The 20,259-nt window shown below is 36.9% G+C and overlaps 1 protein-coding gene across 2 annotated transcripts in view; it reads left to right on the top strand.

Annotated features, from left to right (window-relative positions):
* The window catches only part of PTPN14 (protein tyrosine phosphatase non-receptor type 14), a 136,227-nt gene that overhangs the window by 45,709 nt on the left and 70,259 nt on the right, over positions 1-20,259 (top strand). The window lies entirely within an intron of this gene.

The following is a 20,259-nucleotide window of genomic DNA, read 5'->3' as shown; positions in this document are numbered from 1 at the left end:
CTAATGTTTTGACCCTTGGGAAAAGCTAGCTTCATTTTTTTGAGAGAGATTTGATTTTTCAGAAGATAAAATGGGTGTGTCTATATGGTGTAAGCCATCTAAGCCTCCAAACTCAAATCCATTCCAAACACCTCCACAAGACTAGGTTTCCTGTGTTATAGAATCCCCAGGTTTCTTAATAGCAAGGTTAAGATTCCAGCTGATAGTTTGCATTTCATGCCTCAGTGTGCATGTGTTGATCTAACTGGAGTCTTACTGAGTTTGAGTTTCTTTACTGATATATATGCCTTAATGAAATATTAGATTATTGCATTGGTTGAACGTAAATTGGTTGAATTTGGGCTGCTGGAGGTGCGCAGGAGTTCAGGAGAATCTCTAGCTAAGATTCTGTGCAGTTCAGAAACCCGCAAATCCCACTCCTAGCTGGACCTGCTCACCCCTCCCAGGAGTCCCCACGCAGCCCATTTTGAATGCAGATAAGTGCATGGCACGCATGAAGGCTCGGGGAGGGCAAAAAATGGGCCTACTGGAAGTTCGGGAAAGCTCTCCAGAGAGCCTCCAGAGCCTGGGGAGGCCGTTTTCACCCTACCGGAGGCTCGAGGAAAGCCTCCCGAGCCCAGGGAGGGGAAAAATGCTCCTCCCCCCCCCCCACTGATGCAGGAGGCTGACTAGGCTATGCCCACCATGGCCATCTCCAGCCAGCAACCGGGCAGAGAACCCCTTGCTAAATTTTTTGAAGCCTACCCCTGAAATAAACTGTTACTTTAGGAGATCAGATCAGATGGAAAACTTAGGGAATATGGAGAAGAGTAAGAGAGGGAGTTTAGAGGAAGCCAGTCCTGACAGGCAGACAAAATAAGAGAGAGAAAGAAAGAAAGATACCCTGTATTTATGAAAGAAAGTAAAAGAGAGATACTAGTAGCTTTCGTGACAGTCTTTCTGTAAATCATCCTGCTAATCATCACCTTAAGGGAGCAGTCAGCCTTTATTTCATCCAGGAATGATTGATTGGTTCTGCTTGCAGTCCGTGGAACTTTTAGTAACAGTCTCCAAATCCATAATTCAAAAGGCATCTCTCTCATGTCTCCTGCTTTTCTTTATGTCCAGCATCACAGGCATACATTATGACTAGGAAAAAAATACATTGGTTTGTCTGTTTTGATCTTTGTATCTTACAGGTATCTTCTATGATCTTGGCTAAGTTCCTTTCCTTTCCCCCTAGGATTAACCTTGTCTTTCTTCTCCAGGAAACTCTTCTTCTTTCTCTATTTTTTAAGCAAAACTAAAAACCGCATTTACTTTTTTGCATTGAATTCCCAACCAGCAGTTTAACTTCAGTTTTGCCCTCTCAGGCTCAAGTAAACTCTCTCTCTCTAAAAAAAAAAACAACCTTCAGTGCTATCTATTTTATAGAAATGGAGAACTGGACTAAATTGAGGGCTGGAGTTTCTTAGGGGGAGATGTCAACAATTGCTTTGCTTCAAGGTTAACAAGCAAAGCAAAGAATCCATTAAACCATGGAAAGAGCAGGAAAGGGGAATTGCAGAATTAAGATACAGTGGATGTAAGAAGAGATTGCAGTTTCATGTTGACAGAGAGCAATCAATTGTTTTTGTGGCTTTATTCTAGTATACAGTAAAAGCTTTATCTAATGCTGTGCTATGACTGAAACTTAGGCAAAGCTTGTGTTTAACAACTTAGTCACAGTTCAGCTTAGTTGAACTGAATGTCTGGGACATTTTACATACTGTTGAGTTCTGGGAACTACCAATGAGCTTTGATAATCTGATTGCCATCTCATTTTTCCTACCACAACGGGAAGAGAGAGATTGTCTACAGATCAAAAATTGTTGCAGTCACTATCAATTCTATGGAGACTCAGCTGATTATTTGATCTAGTAGCCAACACCTTGCTCCTGGAACACGTATATTTGCTTTCATTTATGTGAGACACATATTTATTTAACAACCTTTGGGTGTCATAATGTGAGGTTTGAGTAAACCTTAAAGTACTGGATTGGCAGACATTTTTTCAATCTCTGAGAAATTGTATCTTCTGTGATTGATTGGTTATTTAAATGACTTGCTTATTTACTTTGAGGATCCTCTTCTCCAGATGTTCAAGAGGTTCTTAATGATAACATTTTGTGTGTTACACTAAAGATTTTCCCTTTTATATTCTTATATTAGTTTTTTTGGAGTACTGTATTCCATATTTCCTCTGAAAGGTCCATCTAAAGTACAATCCATTATAGTATGGGAACTTCTTCATTCCTTTTGCATTATCAGAAAAGTACAGCACTTCATAGTATTTGGTGATTTTTTTACCATAAATATTCTTGACTTTGCAAGCGTGGCCACTGACCTGATTTCTCAAAAAGATGTTCCTTTCAAGTGGGATTTCAAAGGTTAGCAGCCTTTCCTCACTCTCAACCTTTCTTCCATTATGGTTCCTATTGCCCTTCTGTTATAGTGACTGCTCTCTGTCATCTTGGAGCTATGCTTTTCCAGTGCACTTCAGAGTTTTCCAGTAGCCTCCTTCTCTGTAACTTTTTTACTCAACAGTTGTTATAAGCCAAGTGAGACTGATATCTTTATCAAGAGGTTTTATCCATCAAAGGACACTTTCAGACCTGGAGCCATTTCTTGGAGGTGTGAGTTATCCTGTAGAAGTTAGAAGTTATTATAAGAACCTGGAACATCTGCGGACTCAGAGCAAACTTAACAAATACCAGGTCAGGAAGTTACAAATGTGGTCCTTGTTTGAACATTCAAATCCCTTACATTCCAAGCATGCATAAAAGCAGGTCTGATCATGCAAACCAGAACATTTCTTGCTTAAAATTTTCCCCAATCTCCATTCTGTGCTCAGGAAACTTTGGACCTCCATCCTGTATCTGGGAACTACTACTGAATTTTTGTCAGTGAGCATGACATCCTCTGCTTTCTTAGATGCTTGGCAGAAGAAAGGGTATTTTCGTGCATATGCTTGTAATGATGACAGTCCATCTCAATGAGTTATCTGGGGCAGTGTAGTAAAGTTCATGAAACTATGACATTCTGAGTTCTTGTCAAGGAAGAAGTTTTAGGTGGTTTTAAGAAGAGATTGGACCCCCATTTGTCTGAAATGGTATAGCACTTTCTGCTTGAGCAGGGAGTTGGACTAGAAGACCTTGAAGGTCCCTTCCAACTCTGCTTTTCTGTTAAACATTGAAAAGGAGATGTATGTGATGTTAAAATATTTCCAAGATACCTGGCCAATGATTGTGTTCCTTTAATTCTGGTAATAAGAAAGCATTTCATTGCTTACTGTTCCAAAGACTTTTTTTGATAGATTTCCTCATTGCAAAGTCTTAATGGAATCAAGAATGTTTTAAGTGTTCTTGATTTTTTTTTTCTAAATAAGAAGGCAGAAGACAATATAGTGTCAGAAACCACATATAGCTATCAAAAGCATAATAACCGCAATAGACATACTAAGGGAAATCCTGTGGGGTACCAATTTCATACTATACGTTTTTCTTGTTTTTAAAGTTTTTATTTGATTGTTCAGAGTTGTTGAGAGAGAGGTAGCACATTTAATTAATAAATAATAATATTGGGCAAAATGAAGAAGAAATCATTCTTTTTAGTAACTAAACTATGTCGGAAGGTTTTATATACTCTGTATTCCTATGTTGGTATGTATTTGTCTTCTACTATACCTTTCTACTGAACTCAATTCTCAAGATGGCTAACAAACTAAAAAAAAAGTTCAGAAAATTTCTAAAACTGTTTTCCCAGGCTTTTAATTTGCATTACTTAAAAGTACTCTTTTTGTGGTTTGGTGTTCTAGTTTCTTTCTTTCTTTTTTTTTACATTCAATATAACTTTGAAAAGAATATATTTTTGAGAGTAACAGAAGAGAAGATCCTCTCCTTCATTGTTCATCAAAGATAGCAATTGGACAATATAATATTTCTATAATCTATTAGTTTTCAGGATGATTGGATTGTCTGAACTCTCTTATCCTAATTGGGGAAATGTTAATTCCATACAAGGGATTTTTCTATCAGAGAATTTTAGGGTTTTTCCTGTGCAAAAGTTGAAAGTTTCATAGTGTTTGCCATTTCTGGGATCCAAGACAAATAAGTGGTTTCTTGTAAATTTTAGAGGCAGAAATCTGTGTTCTCAAAATTTTAAACATTTAGTCATCTCTGGTTGTAGAGAGAATATGATTCCAATTTGGGATGATTGTTAGGTACTGGCTATTGTGAAGTCAAAACATCACCTTATGTTATCCATTATAGTATTCTAATATCTTCCTTCTGTCCATTGATTTGAATTTTGCCAGAACCTTTATAGTTATTTGGCATTAATAACCACGAGAACTATATTTTATATCATGCATCAATCCATTCATCTATTTGTCTAGGCATCTATTCATCTATCTCCTAGAATTCAGAGCTACATCTGCTAAGTACTACAATTTGGCATTTTAATTTGATTACTGTTTGTGATTTTACCCCAATTTATTGCTATGTAGCACATTTCTGTAGGCCACATTCCATTGCTATGTTTTGTTTCTTGAATGTGTTAAAAATTCAGAGTATTTGTCAATGACTGGATTAGGAAAATGGTCTTCATAAATATCCTTATTTTCACATTGAAACCAATAATAATTGTGATGACGTTGATGTCTGCACTATAAATTTGTTTTAGACTCGAGCCACAAAAACTATGGTGTACTGTAGAGGTCAAGGTACTAATCTAGAAACCAGGAGACTCTGAGTTCTAAGTTTCCTTTAAACATGAATGCTTAAAGATTGGGTGACCTTGGGCCAGTCATTCTCTCTTAGCTCAACTGTACTCGGAGGTTGACTGTAAGGAAAATAGGAGGAAGGAGTATTAAGAATATTTGCAGTCTTGAGTTGATCAAATATGAAAAATGGGATAAAATTATAATAAAATCACAAATCAAAATCCAGTCATTAACAAATACTCTATGAATTTTTAGCACAAATGTAGCAATGGGATATGGCCTAGAGAGATGTGCTACAGTAGCAATAACTTGGGGTAAAATCACAAATGGTAATCAAGCTAAAATGCCAAATGGCTAAACTATCAGGAGCCATTAGGGTGAGCCATTAGGTTTTCATTCTGGTTCTGGCCTTCCGCTCTGTGAGCGGATCGTCAAAGCGTTTCTTCAGGGCGGCCATAAACCTATTATAGTCTCAGTAGGGGGGAGTTATTGTTATGCAGGGCAACCATCCAAGCCACTGTCTTGTTCTCCAGCGCCATGGTAACAACTCTTACCATGGCTGCTTCCGTGGGAAGATCCTCTCCAAACTGTTGCATGAAATTCCACACTTGGACCAGGAAAAATCCTAGGTCCTTTGATTCCCCACCAAATTTCACACCAAGCAGAGGAACCTTTGCCATCCGGCGTCTGCTGGGGGCCCTCCCCCTCTTGGAAGGGCTCTTGTGGCTGCTGCTGCTGGCGCCGGAGCTTCACCATCCTGATGAGCTCCACTGTCTACCCCCAGGGCCCCTCTTGGGTGGAACAGGGCCTCTGCAGTTCTCTCCTCTGGTTCTGGAAGATCAGCTTCTTTTTCAGGACCGCACTCACGTAAGCGTCGTCTCTCCCAAGCCTCTTCAAAGAGTTTCATAGCCTGGGACATCATAAGGTTCTCCTCATTAGTGTCCTGCCAAGCAGTTGCTGGCCGCCGATATCGCCTTGTGGTAACTCCAGCCAGAATTTCCTCAGGGTCATACTTCTGTCCCACTCCCAACGACTACCTGGGGCGGACGGATCATTCCTCCAAATTCAGTTCAGCCATCCACTCCGTCTCCAAGGGACATGAGGATACAGCAGCCCCCATGTCGTCCTCCTGGTCGCTGCCTGGGTAGGACATTCTTTTGAAGGTTTTGGTTTTATTTACACTCCCCTCGGAAAGTGTTAGCTCTGGGATGAGTGCGAAAGTGAGATCTTGCTTAATGTCAAGCCAGCCGCCCTCAGCAAGCAAGAAAGAAACCACTTAACTCCATTTTGCAGAATCAAGAGTACTTTTACTGGTTATGAAAAGATAGCAGCTAAGCAAAGCAAGATCTGAAGCAAAAGCGTGCGAAATCATAGATATCAATATGTGACCCAACCACCTCCCCTTGGTAGCCCCATCCCTAGTCCAATCTGCAAATCCCTCAGGTGTCATGTGAGTTCCATCTTCAAAAAGCATCATCAGGTTGGTATGCAGGACAGTTGGCCTTGGCGGGCCCAATCACTATTTCCAGCATGCGCAATAGATGGTGAGAACAAAACTCCCTTTTCACAATCTCTCCTGTACTTAAAACTTCCCTTCCCAAATACCATTCCTCCCCCTCCCCATTTCAATGGCAGCCGAAAAGCAAGTAGAGAAATAGAGGCTGACATCTACACATATCTGGGTATTTTACAGATGGACAACATCAAGCATGGACGAATTAAAAATGTGATTAGTAAAGAATATATCTAAAGAGTGTGAAAAGTGCTGAAGACAAATTGAATGGTGGAGACACCATCAAAGCCATTAATACCTGTACCATATATGTGATATAATTTATTGATTGAACTGGAATAACTGGAATTATTAATGAGACACAAGCGGAATATGGTAGTTTGCACCAAAAAATTAAAAATCTAGTTAGCATTTACTATGCATTACATCCCCTTAGTATAATTGATAGATTATGTCTGCCCTGCAGAAATGGAGGTAAAGTTTGATTTCAAGTCAAACTGTAAACAAAGAAAAGTATGAATTGCTGATTATGTAAAATGTAGCCAAGAACAAAAATTGATGCAAGTTAAACATTGAAAATTACTGAATGTTTAAGAAACAAAACATGAATATTGCAATAATGTAATAAAAACAGGAACAAAATGCTAGCAAAAAAAGCATTGCATGGACAATTTCTACAAAAGATCAAAGGGAAATTGGGTAAAGATAAAAACCTGTCAGTGGCTTACAACTGGAATATTAAGAAAGAAAGAAACTGAAAGCTTGATTTTGGCTGCTCTAGAACAAGTTATTTGAAATAATGCTGTTTAATGCTATCAAATGATTCAAAATGAAGATTATGCAAAGAAGCAGTAGTAACAGAGCTTTTTCTCAGCTCATCCAGGAAGATTGCACAAATTGTTTATAAATAACAATATAACACAGTCACCACAATGATTCATCGGAACAGCTGTGAAAATTATGTGCTATAATGAGAAACTGAGAGTTGAAAAAATAGTTGCAAAAGAGCAGGTTAATATGTTACGGGATTTCCAAATACAGGACTGATAAAGTCTTGCGCACCAGATTTAAGTCTGTTTGAAAAGAAGAAAGTTTGAATAATTGAAGTGGCATTACCAAGGGATACTAGAAGAAGAAAAAATAGAAAATATCACATAGTATCAACAACTAAAAAGCAGAATTAAAAGGTTATGGCATAAACCAGCTGTGGTGGTCCCAATGGTTATTGACACATTGAGTATCATACTAAAAATTGATAGAAATTGTGTGCATTAACAGAATTTCCATTTGCCAATTACAAAATGCCACAGAACCTGGATCTGCACATATACTAACCAATGCATTCGGATATCATAGGTTCTTGGGAAAAATTTGATGCATATGAAGGCCAACACCAACTAGAGAACTGATCTCATATTGTTGTATATATAATAATAATCTGTGGCAAAAGAAAGCAAAGATGGTGCAATTCCAAAACATCTGGAGTACCACTTGATCACCATAGGCCTTGACACCAGTCAATTGCAAAAGTCAGCTTTACTTGGGACTGCTTAATCTTGTGTTGATACCTTTAACACCATTAAATAATAGCTTCCTATCTTGGATCCTTGCAAGAGACTTGATGAATGGATAAAATGCCAAATCCAGTCTAACATCTGGCTGATTTACCAATCCTAATCTGTTTATCACAGGTTCTTGGGAAGGATTCTATAGGTGGATAAAAATGCCAAATCCAGCCTAAACATCTGGCTGACTGCACACCAATCATAATCTTCACTTATTTAATTATCTTTTCCTCTTCTGAAATGCCACAAGATGAGACAGGTACTAATCAACTTATGACCACAATTGGAACCAAAATTTTAGTTGCTAAGCAATGTGTTAAGTGAGTTATCATATGGACCTTGTTTTACAACCAATTTTTTCCACAGTTGTTTAGTGAATCTCATGACTATTAAGCAAATCATATGGTCATAAATCACTTTTTGCGACGCCATGGTGACTTTGAATGATTGTTAAATGAATGTCGATATATTGAGGACTAATTGTACCCAGATTTGTTACTTGGGCTCAGATCCTGTACCGTATCAAACTCAATTTCATTGAGAGCTGCATCAGGGTTGTGTTTGACCTTGGGGGGGGGGCAAGTGGGCATGGCTGGGGTGGGCCTGGCCAGCTCAACATCCTGCAGCCCTCTGCCAGTGAAAATGAAGTCTGTGAGGGCCGACAGAGGCACCACAGTCCTTCACTGTTTCCAGGGCAGCCCTGTGGGCCAGATCTAAGCACCCTGAGGACCAGATGCGGCTCACGGGCTTTGAGTTTGATACCCCTGCATTGCATATCAAAGACCTAACCCAGGCTTGGAAAACTGTCAACCAATTCACTCTTTCAACAAAAAACGCCTTATGAGGAAACAATCAAAAGGAACAAAAAATGAAACATCCATTTTGTTGTCGTCTATGTACTGGAATAACAGTAATAATCAAGTACTATAGAAAGTCTTCAAAAACAGAACCCTTTTCTTTTGAAGATTACAAACGTATTTGCATGTGAGCTAACTTAAAAAAATAGCTTGGAAAGCTAGGGCTGCAGTAAACAATAATTTAGAAATATGGATCATTTCTCAGAAGAGGAAACTTTGATGTTGCAAAATATCTTGACTAGAATTCAAAATTTACTGGAGGTAACTGAGAAGAAGATAGAAAAACTAGGGTTTTTACGAGTAAAAAATAGTGGCGATGGAGCCCACAAAATTGAAGGGAAAAATGAATACAAAGATAATAAATCTGATGATTTTATTAGCGGAATGAATGTGGCTGAAAGCAAAAAAAAGGGAGTATGGAAAAGGGAATTTGATGGACTGAAACTCTACCCCAAATTTCAAGGCACAGAAGAAGAAAAGGGGGAAAAATGATGGATTTAAGGAGAGAAATTTTACTAGGAGCACGATCGACAACCGAATATAAATTAATTAAAGCAGTAAATGGAGGGCGTAGAGATTACCTGAGAGATGCAACAAGCAATAAAGTGTGGAGAGAATTCCATAAAAACTTTATTAAGGAAATAAACAGAAGATTAATTCCACAAATGGCAAAAGAAACAAGACTGTATGCCTACTGGAAGGACACAGGTTGATATATGAAAGTTGACTATAGAAAATTAGCTAAGCCTTGTGATTAGTAAGTAGTAACTTAGCAATTTTTAGATGGTTATGTTAAATAAATAATTGATAATGGCAACAAGGTAAATATTTGTGTGGGTTTGACGGAAGTTGGATATAAATAGTAAATCATTTCTTGCTAATAAATATTAATGATAATAATAATACTGAAATGATGAGAGATATAGTTAATGATATATAATGTACTGGTTTAACAAAAGGAATTTGAATACAAACTGCAAACAGTGTCTTGGAAAAAAGGCTTAGAAACTTTTGCTAATTAACCCTTATTTTGAATGTGTCATAAAGGGGTAATGTTAATGGAGATATGAAAGTTGATAACAAAAAATTAATTAAGTTTTATAATTTGTAAATAATAATTTAGTAATTTTTAGATGGCCATATTAAATAAATAATTGATAATGACAACAAGGTACATATATGTGTTGGCTTGATGAGAAGAAATTGGATATAAATAGTAAAGGATTTCCTGTTAACAAATATTAATTATAACATAATAATGAAATGATAATGGATATCGTTAAGGATATGTATATGTACTGTCCTAACAAAAGGAATTTGGATACAAATTGTAAACAATGACTTAGAAAAAAAAACTTAGAAATTTTGCTAATTAATTCTTATTTAGAATATGTTATGAAGGATGATTTTTGTAATAATTAATGAAATGTCATTATGTGGTTGTGTTTTTAACTATGGACTATTTTAGGTAAAAGGACATTAAAACAATTTTAGTCAAATGAGAATTATGGTATGCTGAAAGTAAGATTCTTACAATTTTTTTGACTTAAAACACATAACTGATATGAATTATAAGTAATGACTGTGGAAGAGATGCACGAAAGTTATTTGTAACCAATTGACACACTTTCTACAAGATGTAATGTAAGATGATTCTTTTTTTTTGTTTCGTTTGTTTAAATAAAATAAAAAAACCTACTTTTTTAAAAAAAAAAGTCTTATCCGAATCCTTTGTAAGCTTTGTAAGGATTATTTGTAAACTAAAAGCTGAGTATCAGTTTAATTAATTTTTGTGACCATTTTACAATAAGCATCATATATATCCATTTTCCCATTTTTCAGTAAAAAAGACAATTTTTTATTTCTAAACGTCTTCCTTTTTTGTGTCCTCAAATTAAAACCACTTGATGGCTGTGTGTGCCTTTTTTTAATCCCTATATTTGGCTCTAAAATATCTTAGCATTCTTTTCTACTTACATATATAAATAAAACACAACATATGGTAGTTCTTAGCAAGGAAAATAAAAATGAAAAGCACACTTATTAATTCCTTCCCAAATAAAAGAACTAAAAAAGATGTGGATTTTGCAAAGAAAGTTGGAACAGAGATGCACATCACACTTGTTAACAAGTTAAATGAAACAAGGATAATCCTCCTTCAAAAAACTGAGGATGTTGAACTACACATCAGGCATATTTATTCTAAACCTCTTGATTGCCAAAAGTTTTAAAAATTGTTGTTAGTTGTGAAGTTGTGCCCAACCCATCGCGATCCCATGGACAATATTCCTCCAGACCTTCCTGTCCTCTACCATCCTCTGGAGTCCATTTAAGCTCACGCCTACTGCTTCGGTGACTCCATCCAGCCACCTCATTCTCTGTCGTCCCCTTCTTCTTTCCCAGCATTAGGCTCTTCTCCAGTGAGTTCTTTCTTCTCATTAGGTGGCCACAGTATTTGAGTTTCATCTTCAGGATTTGGCCTTCTAAAAAGCAGTCAGGGTTGATCTTCTCTAGGACTGACTGGTTTGATCACCTTGCAGTCCAAGGATGAAAAAGGCTGTAATTTAGTTCCCTACTTTCAAGTAGCATTAATGATTCAAGAGCTAAGGTGTTTGTAAAAGAAGGATTTAACAAAGATCCTGGCTTTTTTCCCTAGGAGCTTAAAGTACAATGTAATCTTGTCCCATTTTCCCCCTTACAACAACCCTGTGAGACAGATTGGGTTAAGAATGAATGGTTGGCCAAAGTAGTGAAGTGTAGCTAGGAAAATTGAGGAGATTTTGAAAGAAATGTGTCCCTTTTAATCTTTGCTAAAGGAATATTTGTATAACTTGGAGTACATCTGCAGCAAATCTAAGCAATGTGTATTCATTGTAAAACAGCCAGTGCATTTTCTCAATTTCTTTCTTGACTATTTCATGGTCTGTTGACTTGATGGTTAATTGTTCAATATGCATTACAGATTCATAATTATGATTTCCCCCCCCCCTTCAGTTTTACTGTGGAGACAGAGTCACTAGCAGCATTCTTGGAATAAATGGTCACTAAAAGAACATTTATTGTAGCAAAAGCAAGAAAAATTTAAAAAATATTTTTTATACTTCAAGCAAAAATATACTCAGAACCTTAAATAAATGGTCTTAAGGTCATATTGGTACTGCAGAACCCGTCCTCTGTCTTTCTGTTAGAACCAGAAAGTTATTTAGAGCTAAAGTACCTAACATGTAAATACTTCAATTAAAACTTTTAAATCAATTTTTAAAAAAAGTAAATCTTTTTTCTATTTCTAAGCCTAATTACAACTATTTTAAGATCTGAATCGGAATGGGATGACATTACTTAGAGTGAAGAAATATGAAAGTCCCCTCCACAATGTTTGTTAAAACTGAAAAGGTAGTAGTTATACATAAAGTTACTGTGGTGCCAAAGAGTAATTCACACAGTTTCTGACTTTTGAGTTAGAACAATAGCAATAACAATAGCATTTACACTTATGCATTGCTCCATAGTGCTTTATAGTACTCTCTGAGTGATTTACAATGTCAGATATTGCCCACAACAGAGTCTTCATTTTACTGAATTTGGAAGTATGGAATGCTGAGTCAATCTGAGGCTCCCTCAGGATTGAACTCCAGATTATGGCCTGCAATACTGCATTCTAACCACTGCACCACCAGGACTCCTTTTAGAAAGGGTATTTGTTTTAGGGGGGAAATTGCTGGTGGGGATAATATGTGTTTGAACTTCCTGAGGGTGCATATGCATGCATCATTAACTTTCACAGTTGTCAGTTCTCTAAAAGCAATATATTGTAGTCCTATTAGGGACTTTCAGCAATACTCCTTGAAACACTTTTATGATTATGATGTCATAATGTCATTCTAAGAACTGCTTCTGCCTTGCAAACTCTATAGTATTGCCCATAGATCCTCTGAGAAGGTTGTAAATTTCCTTTACAACTTTGGAAGAAAAAAATCAGAAGTCATTCTTAATATATATTTGTGTTCTCCTTTCTTTTTCTTTATACCTGTTCATACTGTACTTCGAGACCTATTCTCTTTTTGTTCTTTATCATTTCTCTTGATTATTAGTTTATATTGTTTAATGTGTATGCTGTGTAAAATGTAACTAAATTATTTGACACAAAGAAGCCAACTGCGAAGGTCACAGAACATGATCATGTCACCACAAGATGCTGCCACTATTGTAAATGAATGCCAGTTGCCAAGCACCCAAATCACGATCACATAACTATGGGGCGATGATCATAACTACAGGAGAGGTCATAGGTCACTTTTTCTTGCACCATCATAATTATGAACTGTTGTAAACTCAACATTTATAAATCAAGGACTACCTGTAGAATCTAGAACACTATTTTCCTAGTTGTAAAATGAATGAAGGTATCTTAGATTCTGTTTAATTCATGCAGATTTTTTCAATCTGCAAATTCAATAATTTCAAATTTTTCTATTGAAAGTATCATTTGATTTACTGATTTTCTTCTAGCTGCCATTATATTTTGAAATAGGTCTTCAGTTGCTGTATATGCAATATTAACTTACCAGAATAGTACTTATCTCAGTTTTGATGCCAATTTAACTAAGGTGACATGGCATGGCAATTTTTTGGATTGAGAACTCTTTAGAGCAAAATACAATTGTAGATGTTCTAATAAATTATTAAACTTGAAATGCATGGATATGTCTAAATATATACTTTGAAAACACTATGATTCATTTCTCATCTAAAAAAACCCTGCAGAGAGAAGCTACAGAATAGCAAAAAAGTATATCATTTTCTCAGTGTGGGGGGTAGGCACTTGTTAAAACTCTGCATATGATGTGTGCACTGTATTCATTAATAGAAAAACATAGGAAATCTCTTACATATTTTGGTGCATGTGTTAAATGATCTAATTGATTAAAAAATTAAAAATGCAGAATCTTCCATTTCTAATTAACATGAAACCCCTATGTTGTACATATATTTTAATTAACCGACAAAACTAAAATAGTTTTCTTGTTTCTAACTAGTTTGTAAAAAAGTTGGCTTCTGTTTCAAAACCTGTTTTTTGTACTCAGAGCAATAGTAGATATTGCAGGAGGTAAATAGGTAAATCTTTCCAGATGAAACCTGTCTTTGGTATTTGGCATTCTTTAATGTCCTCTTCTAAAAGTGCAGGCTTGTACCTCATCAAGCAAGTTGAGCTAATTATCCCCTTATCCATGCCCAGCCCAGAATTGCATAGTTCTGATAGGTGTGCTGTAGTTCTATAATATATGGAATGCTGGAAGAATTCCAGAAGCTGTTAGTGAAATCTTCAACTATAAGAGAAGAGGCATTTAATGTAAAGCTGACTTCAATTTACCCATAAGGAAACTGATAGTAGTTATCAGAGGATACTCTTAGGTCTTGCTTGTACCTGAACAGTGGAAACAGGACATTCAAAGGTCCTAATGAAAACTACAATCTTCCTGCAGGAAATTGTGTTAACTTTAGTGAAAAGCACTGTGAGATGGTGATTAGAATACATGTGAAGTTATCATTGGGACAGTCACTATTTCTTAGGCTAAATCACAAATTTATTGAAACAAACCAGACACCCAAAATTTAGCAGTTTATTGCTACAAGTCCTAGTGGTCTTTTTCTACATGCACTACATTGTCTCAGGCATTGGCCTTCCCTCTTCTCTGATAAGGTTTAAAAATGCCTGCTCTCAGTTATGAACTAATCAACTAACTTCTTTAATCATAGCTCTGGTTAATTCATCATCTAGATCAAGAGTGAACAATTGGTTTATGTTGAAGAAATGCCAGCTGATCTGGCATTTTACATGGTGTCAGAAGTAATGTGTACCTGATATTATTTTATATTTTATTGTGTCATTTTAAGTTTTGTCCTCTGACTTCAGCCATCCCTCCACAGAGAAATCTACTTTGCTTAGGCTTTTCCAGATAGGTAAGATGTGTTGGAAGATTAGGTCACTCAGGAATATTTGTTCCAATCATCAGTCAAAGAACATATCAAGTCACTAACATTAACTAGGGCATATTCTCACAAATGTTATGACATGTGTTTGGGGAAGCATACCAGCCAGGATTGTAGAGAATTCAAAGAATTAAACTGAGTTATGATCTTGGCTTCTCAAAACACGTTAGAGTTTTGAAATTTTTAAGTTTTGTTATACCTGAAACTGGGAAGAGAATCATTCAGGTAAAGTTCCTTGAAAATTTGCCTCTAAGAATTCATAGCAGCATATTACTAACTAACTACCCTGCTTCCCTGGAAATAAGACCTCCACAGATAATAAACCCAATTGTGCTTTTGAGTGCATGCCTTCCCCGAAAATATTGCAACACAGCAGCAGCCATGAGGTGATCACGCTCGCCACCTCCTGCACTTCAAAAATAATAAGACCTCCCCAAAAATAAGGCCAAGTGCTTATTTTGGGGTCCAAAAGAAAATAAGACCCTGTCTTGTTTTTGGGAAAACATGGTAGAAAAACAGTTTCATGGTCAACAGATAGAGCACACCATCCACATTTTGGCCAGTTCCTCACATTAGTAAAATTCAGACTAGTAAAATATTTTATAGGCTAAAAAGTCGGCAGCTATCAAGAGATCAGAACAATCCCTTCCTCCTTGGTTTCTGTGTTGAATATGCAGGATATACAACATGCATATAAGGGATAGAATGATCTGTGCTTTGACCACCAATGTGGAATCTGCCCATCTTCTGTCAATCCTAGCTAAGGCAGTAATGAAGAATTTTGTATGTTGTACCTTCATTTCTGGAAAACCAAATGCTACAAATTCTGGTCAAAATAGTGCTGACAATGACTCTACAGTCAAAAAACCTGAGTCCAATATTAGGGAAAAACTAGAGGAATCAAGTAGCTTGCTTGGGATGGGTAGGGGAACAAAGTGCCTTCTTTTTGTTTGAGCTAGCAAAGGAGAGATGGAATATTCTGCCTCTCTTCTGGAAGCCCACTCATAAACTATCATGAATGTTCTAGGCCAACCAAGCATATTGTTAACAAAGAGGGTTATGTAAGCCTACACAAGGAGTGGCTGTTCACAGTGGGACATGGTAAAGAGAAAACATGCATTGGATTCTGCAACAAAGAATTCCATTCTTATAAACACAGCTTTTAATTATTTTTCTCATGCCATTTTTAATATTCCCTCTCATTGTAAACAGATGTATGAAGCTTTTGGGCAAAGCTTTTTGAAAGAGAAGTGTATTGTTTGTTTCTTTAAAAAAATCCCTTTACACTTTGTTACATTTATGCATGTGAATGCAATAATAATAATAATTTATGCATAGAAAAATCCTAATTTATTTCAATTTACTTGTACTGTTTAATTTTTTTTCCTGCCCAAATGACACTCAAGAAGCATCTCAGTAGTCAGCAATGTGCTATGGACTAGGCATGACAGTAGTGAAATGTTCACATCCTAGTTATGATTCCACATTCATTCCTCCCCCCTCCCCCCCAAAATGTGCTTCTCATTTATAATGAAATCTGGGGATGATCTTGAGTGGTGTGGGGAAGAGATATTGCCTACGAAAAGATCAGACAAGAGAGGCAGGGAACACCTAATGGTTTAATGGTCGAAGAAAGAAACTTAGGAAGGACCCACCCTAATAATTCAGGTAAAGTTAAAAGTGGCAGTAGGAAATTTGTGCCTTCAGACTTGCAAGATTAATGTTAATGTAGCTTTTCAGTAAAGTAGAATTAGCTCATCTAGTCATGTTTCCTGTCTGGCTTAACCAGAAAGACTGAAAAATAGTAAATTCGACCACTTGTGGAGATGGTTTTATATGTTCTTCATTTGCAAATGTGCTGGGTTTCCAAGAATTATAGATATATTCTGATATAGTTTTTATCCAATTCTGTCCTTTTTGAAGATATGTGGGGTCAAGAGTTTGCTTGACTTTGGAGTAGAACTGATATGGAGTCTGATTGGTGGACCAAAGGTCTTATGAATATGTAACCTTGCTTTCAACTCCATTTCTGGCATCCTGAGTCTTGTGCTGTCTCAGGGGGAAAAAACTACATGAATGTGACAGTTATTATGCAATTTTTATATAGTACCTACTGACCTTACATGATTTAAAAAAAAAACTAAAGTTAGTCATACTTGGTTGACACTTGTATGGGAGAGCACCAGATTATATAAAGGCTGTAGATTCAACTAGGAAGCAACTTCCATCCTCCATCAACTTCATACTGTCTCACTCAGTATTTCTACCCAAAAAAGACATGTCTATATTATTGCCAAATTTTTTTGCTCAACTTGAGAAAATCATAATCTTTTTATATAATCAGAAACTGGTTTGAATATTTATTCTCATAAATATGCATCTAGGGAAAGAGTCTAATTATGGTATTTATAAATGTATAGAATATTTATAAATTATTTACATAATTTATTCAATCTTCTTATGGGAGAAGGGAGAATAACCAGGACTTTAATAGCTTCTTTAATGTTTTTTGTGTGTGTCATTTAAATCTTGAGGATAGGAACAGACATCATTCCAGAGGACAGGCGTCCCGATAGAAAAGACATGCTTTCTATGCCCCATAAGATGATAATGCTTAAGTGATGCTCACTCTGCCTGATAGTACTGGATGGGCAAAGGCAATTAGAGAAAGAGGGCCCTCAAATAGCCAGGCCTCTACCAAAAAGGGTTTTGGAGATGAATAACCAACACCATGAATTGTAGCCAGAAGCCAGTGTAACTTGTGAATAAGCATGGTCATAAAGGTATTAATGAAGCATGGCCAACACTGCCCGCACCACTGAATTCTGAACTAGCTGTAGCTTCTAAGTGGTCTTCAAAACTGTTCCATGTGAAGCATACCACAGTAATCCTTGCATGTGGCAACTATGGTGTAAGTAACTGTCTGAATGGCCTCCCAGATTAGGAATGGTTTCAAGTGGTACAATTAGGTGTATCTGTGAAACGGTTTTTTGGGTTACAGCTGCCAGCTGCTCTTTGAACCAGAATTGTGACTCAAAGATGACTTCCAAGTTGTCACACATATCACACATCAGTCACACATAGAGAAGTGCAATCCTATCAATCCTATCTTGATACCTCCTCTTTCTGGAGTCATAATACGTGCATTTTGATACTATTATTGATGATGATTTGATTTAGACACCGCCACCTCTGTGTGGCTCTTGAATAAAAACAAATGACAGTATACAATCCTAATTTTTTTCAAAATCAACAATATGACAAATCTGGCCAACAGCAACTAAGATATACCCTTCAAGGAATTCCAACTACCTTGCTTAAAGCCTGGGAAAAGAGCCAGGTCTTTAAGGCTCTCTGGAATGGCTCTAGGGTGGGAGCCTCCCAGTTCTTGAGGGTAACTCAGAAGTCAGTTACCTGATAGAGTAGACATGCTTCTTCAATCTGATAATGACACTGTTAGATTGAAGGAAGGAATTTGCAACCCTATTGGATCATAGTGATACCACAAGAGATAGGTCAGTGGTGGCGAACCTTTTCAGTACCGAGTGCCCAAACTGGAATGTGCATGGACATACTGCAGTGCCGCAAATTAGAAACAAGCTGGCCAGTGTGCATGCACGAGCTGGCCAGCTGGTCCGCCACGTGTGCCGGAGCACCGAAAACCCAAAGACTAGCTGGCCGGCATGCACATGCCTGTTTTCAGGACATTTTTTGAGTCATTTTCAGGCCGTTTTTGGCCTTTAAAAAAAAACAGCCCCAAAAACCAGCCTGAAAACAACACAAAAAATGCCCTGGAAAACAGCCCCCAAAACAGCCTGTTTTTTGTTTTGTTTTTGGGGGGGGGGCGTTTTCTGGTGCTCTGGTGCCCGCGAAAACCAGTTGTGCATGTGCGTGCCGGAAATCAAAAGAACAGCTGGCGACAGCGCACGTGCTCACAGAGAGGGCTCTGTGTGCCACCACTGGCACACGTTCCATAAGTTTGCCATCACAGAGATAGGCAGTCCTTCAAATAACAAGGCTATATATCATGTAAGGCTTTTATAGATCATAACTATCCCCTTGAATTATACCTGAGTAGCATTCATCCATAATTTGTCCCCATAATTTTTATATGCAAGTTCTTTCATTTGTTGTCTTCTTGTTTCTGCAAGCCTTGAAATACTGTATAAAAGAATATGTATTTTTATTCATAGCACACTAGTCTGAAATTAAATGAGTCTAAGGGAGTGCCTGTTCTGATGAAAGGAAATCTATTTAAGTAAAACAATAAGGAAAATAACATTGCTAAATAGTTTTTGATGTTCAATTTGCAAAAGAAAAACTTAGACACAACCCAATCCTGCCCTTAATAATCTTTGTCTAGTTTCCTTCCATTCTTCCTACTTTTTCATTTCTAAAAACAGAATGGATTAGGTTTCTTACTATAGCCTTATCCAAGCTGATGCCCTTAGTTTTATGGAATTAAATCCCAGACCTTATTGCTTGATTGGTTAGTTGTTACTAGGATTCTATCCAACTGCGGGGGTTGTAAAAAATCATTCTACAGACCTGTAGCTTTTCTCTCCTGATATCAGGGCTTTGACATTAGGAGAACAAGACAAAGGGGCAAACATGATGAAGAAGGAACTGAAAACTTGTTCAGAAACCTTGTTGTAGTTGAATGTTTGAGGGTTCAAACTGAGAAAAGAATGGACTGTGCTCGTGGCTTTGTCCTTCCATTCCATATAATCAGGTGGAGATCTGAAGGGGAGTTAAATTTCTAATATTGAATATTTGTAAAGTCCTCCATGTAGAACTTGAGATCTTTTTCATTAGGATCCTTGATCACAAAAAGAGACATAGTCTCAAAGTAATGTGAGTGCATGTCCCTTCAGACCTCCATGTGAATATATGTGAGACTTCATTCTCTACCCAGTTGGATCTCTCCATCTAAACAAAATTGGATTCCTCTCTGCTGTAGTTCCAACTGTGGGGAAAATTTAGAAGACTCGTTTCTTTCCCGTAAGTTGGAAATACAACAGCTCTGGCAATAAAACGGGGAAAATGTATTCGACTTATTTTCTTAGCTGCTGGTCTGATGCTAGGGCATTATTGGAAGCTTTGACAGCAGGATACTCCAACTGGAGAGGCAAGAGTGCCTACTACCATTGGGAACCTAAACATGGCTTAGTGTAGTAATGGGGAGTGGGTAGAAACATGTTGTGTTAGACTTACTAGTCTTAGAATTGTTTTTCATTTTGCTTAGTTTTTGAGTGTGCAGATTTTTAACAAAAATAGCTTTCCAGACTTTTGAAACTACTTTGAAGGTATTATTTGGACTAGGAAATTTACAAGAGCAGCTTGTTTTTGTCTTCCCCGCGATTTAACTAAATGGCAACATTAATTTCAATAAGCAAATGAGATTGCTTGGGGTTGATCTGTGGTAACTCTGTGTTATTTGATTCATGGATTGATTCAAAAATGCTTACATAGCCACACATATTGTAACAACAACCCTGGACAGCTCTCAAAACATCAATCACCCCCAAATAATCAGAATTTTTAAAAAAATCTATAAAATCTCTATGAAAACTCATGACACTCCATGGTAGC

This window comes from Thamnophis sirtalis, unplaced genomic scaffold (genome assembly GCF_051295495.1).
Source record: "Thamnophis sirtalis isolate CommonGarterSnake01/CBP01778 unplaced genomic scaffold, rThaSir2_p1.2 scaffold_6, whole genome shotgun sequence".
NCBI classification, from domain to species: Eukaryota; Metazoa; Chordata; class Lepidosauria; order Squamata; family Natricidae; genus Thamnophis; species Thamnophis sirtalis.
The sequence above is the reverse complement of the archived record's forward strand: the minus strand, read 5'-3'. Positions and strand labels throughout refer to the sequence as shown.